The sequence below is a fragment of the Triticum aestivum genome, chromosome 7B, assembly GCF_018294505.1.
Source record: "Triticum aestivum cultivar Chinese Spring chromosome 7B, IWGSC CS RefSeq v2.1, whole genome shotgun sequence".
NCBI classification, from domain to species: Eukaryota; Viridiplantae; Streptophyta; class Magnoliopsida; order Poales; family Poaceae; genus Triticum; species Triticum aestivum.
The window spans coordinates 440,752,529-440,756,687 of NC_057813.1; positions in this window are offsets into that span (position 1 = coordinate 440,752,529).

Consider the following 4,159-nt stretch of genomic DNA (forward strand, 5'->3'; position numbering starts at 1 on the left):
GACTCACTTAGCACTGCTTATCTGATTATCTCCATTTTCTTGCATGACACGTGCACCTTGATGCTAGATGTCTCGCGTGTTGGGAAAAGGATGAACAAAGCTCACGTAAAAGAAAAGAGTTGAAGAGCATAGATTCCCGACGATCGAGGAGGAGCAAGGAACCTCACGGCGGAGCATCTGCAAGGAACCTTGCGCGTTTTCCCCTGTTTTTTGCCGCCTGCCCACCTAGAAACAAATAAAAGAACATGAACTTTTCGTATGTACAGGACGCATGCAGCCACGCATGTACACAAGCCAACGCACTAACTCCATCCGATCCAACTCATGCACATACGCGCACAACATGGAGCACACAACGCACGCACACAAGACGTGCATGAACACATGCTTGGCCGCAGAATGCACGTGAATAACACATGCATGCTCACACACTCGGTTGCATGGAGGCGTGCGCCATCCGCGGCGACATCCGGTTCGTCGTGCTACGGCGAAGCTCGCACGCAATGGCGCATACGCATCTCTTGCAGAACCTCTTTGTCGTCGTTGCTCAACTACTAGTCGCAGTCGGAGACGAAGAAGACCGCAGCCTCGGCCTTAGAGCTAGCACCGATGGAAAAACACGCACGCTGCATGCACACGAGCACATACGGAGTGCCCACGACGTGGTGGTGGTGCGTCCCTAGTCGCCTCTACTCCTTCTGCGCACGTTGTCTATCAAGGCGGCTGCATGCTAATGATGATGTGGGTGAGATCTTCTAGGACTCAGATGATGACGAGGAAAATTATGAGATACAAGGTGACGTACACCGTCAAGGTCCACGGTCAAGGGGGTGCTAGTAAGTGCTTAGAGCAAGTACAATAGAGCTGAGTCAGCGGGCTATAAGGAATAAACTAGTATATTTCTGCTTAGTTGGAGGAAAGAGAAGAGGAGAGAGAAGGTAAGTGGGCTCTTCGTGAAGAGCCAGCTCTAGCACGTGCTCCTAGGCACTTTGTAAGAATGAAAGGTGGGCCATAGAATAAAAAAGTAGTAGTACACTCTTTTGATTTACTATTTTGTACATGTTGACTATAAGATGGGCTGTAGATGACATGGCACTGGCTATACTATTAATGATCTTTAGATGAGGTGCTAAGTGCATTAAATGGCTTGGTAACTCAAGTCTTCAATGCATAGGTGCTTAGTTTATTGGTGCCACATCATATTTTATGCCTACCTGGCAGGCTTAGCAGCTAAACATGGTGGAGCACCGGGAGAGGCCGAGGCTGGTCATAGTGGGGAGTAACTTGTACTGTAACATATTACTATGTTACTCTAAACATCTCTATAAACCGGAAAGGAGGGAGTAGTAACATAGACTAATGTCATATGCAGAGTATCGGAGCACATGATATTTCCCCGTCCGGACCGATCCCAAGTTGGCTTCTCACCTTCTTGGCCCAACAAAAACTGCTCCCCCCTCCCGCGCGCGCTTCCCGCCCGGTGCCAGCTGAGCCCGCCGCTCCACATTGATGGCAAGTCAGGGCGACGCGACCTCTCACTGCTTCCACCGTTGAAGCGGCGCGCAGACCGAGGGCACCGCCCGCTGCACGCCCGGCATTTCAGACTACCCAGTGGATAGTAACTTTAGAGCAAGTACTACAATTAGATGACATAAGCAGGCTATAAGGATTTAAATATAGTATTTGTGCTTAGTTGAAGGAGAGAGAAGAGGAGAGAGAAGAGAAGTGGATTATAAACGTGTAGCCGATTGTACTCCAACATACTTTGTGAGACAAAAGGTGGGGCCATTATTAATTATATTGTATTTATACTAAAGGGACTAACGGACGCCTTAATTACTCTGTTTTTTTAGACAAACCTTGGTGGGGCTATTATTGACTTTTTTCCAGCTATTATTGACTTGGACGTGGGGTTTGGGGGCCAAAGGCCTACTATTATACTCGCACGACCGACCTGCCATGCTCTACCCTAGCCGCCACTTTATCATATGGTTTCACACCATTCCAGATCTTAGCGCCGCCACGCAATTCTTCTCCATCCCTCCTTCCGGCGTGCACCGCGAGAAGGGACAGCAGTCCTCCGAACCCCGCCTTTCGTGATCCTGTACGGGAGAGGGGCGATCAGGTTTTTGGGGAGCACACTCCTATGACTCCTGCCAGCGACGACTTCCTCAACGACAGCCTTCTTCCCCGACCTCGGTAACCTCTTCATCAACAACATGAGTGACAACATCAACCACATCGGTTCTGCTCCCACTATATAGTATGTGATTCTGTCCTCCTGGTTTAGTCCGCATCATTACTTTGATGTTTGCAATTGTCGTCATGATCTATTTACTGCTGATTCGGATTAAATCTCATACTAAATTGCTCATATATTCAACAATCCAATCCAAAAACCTGATTGCAGGCAATTTACTCCGAGTGGTTTTGCTGCGATTTTGAAGCCGCCTACTTTTAAGGGGGTGCAATATAAAAGGTGGCGCACAAGAGCAGTATATTGATTTCAGATCATGTACTGCTATGACGCCACTAAGGGTAAGCCTGAGGGCGAGCTTAATCCTACACAGCAGGAAGCTTTTCAGAACATGGATACCCTCTTCAAAGCCGCCCTGCTGAGTGTTCTTGACGATTCCATTGTGGATTCATATATGTCGTTTGACAGCGGCAAAGACATGTGGGCTGCGCTCAAGGCCACGTTTGGGCCCTCGGGCGCTAGCAACGAGTTGTACGTCATGGAGCAATTATGTGACTACAAGATGACTGATGAGCGCTCCGTTGTTCAGCAGACTCATGAGATACAGTCACTCTCTAAGGAATTTCAGTACTTTAAGTGTGTGTTGCCGGACAAATTTCTTGTTGGGACCATCATTGCCAAGCTTCCACCTTCGTGGAACGTTTTTGCTACTTCTCTAAAAAACAAGAGACATGAGTTTTCTGTTTTGGATCTCATTAGCACTCTTGATTTTGAGGAGAAGGCGAGAGCAAAAGACACACGTGCTCGGGTCGCTGAGAGAGCTTCTAGTGCCCACATGGTACACGAGAAGAACTTCCAGCCCAACCAGCCCCAAAACAACAAGAACAAATCTCAGGGGAAAGGCAAGTTTGATGCAAAGAACAAGCCGTCACATTCTACCAACTTCAAGAAGAATTCTCATAACGGGAAGGGATACAAACCTCAATTTTGGTAGCACCGCACAAATTTTATATGGCTGCATCTACCTGCTGTCAACTAACCTCATGGTGCTCCAGGTATTCCTACATTCGTAACTAGGTACAATGACCACCGCAAGATGAAATTAGCTTATTCGTACGTTGACTTGCTGAATGCAGTGCGGAACGATCCTGTCATGTGTGGAGGAGCAAACAAGCAGTGCAGCAGAAGGTGGAAATCAACCAAGGACTTATGAAATTATATGTAATCTTCCTCAGGTAGGTCAGTATCCCCTTCGTCCAGATGATCGTGTTTTGTCATGCCGAACTATTGATATGTGCTACTGTTTTGCAACACCGTTTAAGTATAGCTAATGTTTTCCTATCTTTTCAGATTCAGGACAATGAATATGATTTCAGGGGAACTGCACAATATGGACCCATGTTGAGTCATCTCTATTGCCTCATGTGTTTGTTGCAAATGTGACAGCATCAATTGCAAGATGAGGCAGCTAGCTAGCTGTGGAGTTGCCAACATGCTCAAAGTGCTCGCAACATTTTGAGAAGAAACAAGCATGCCCAGGAAATTAATGCGTGCGCAGGGAGGCCCTTTGTTTGGAGAAGCATCGACCGATTTTCTTTATTTCCACACCTTCTCACAGCTTTGTATATTGGTTATAGTATCGTGAATCATTGAGATGCATAGACATGCTGAACTTTTGTTCTTCTGAATGTTAGTTTGATGTGAGTGTCTGCATCCAGTACCGCATCCTCTAATTTGGTGGATGCACACAGAGAAAATAAATCTCCTTAATTTACTCCATAACCACCCTATTAAATAGGCCTAGTAACAAACCAAGCGCATGCAGTGGCCGGCGGGCACATGCATCCTGCATGCATGGCCAGTCAGCCAAGCCCATGCGCCAGCTCCAATGCAGCAACGCAAAAGAAGAGAGCGGTTCTTGGGAAAAAGCGAGTAGTTAGTGCAGCGGGCCTTATAAACACG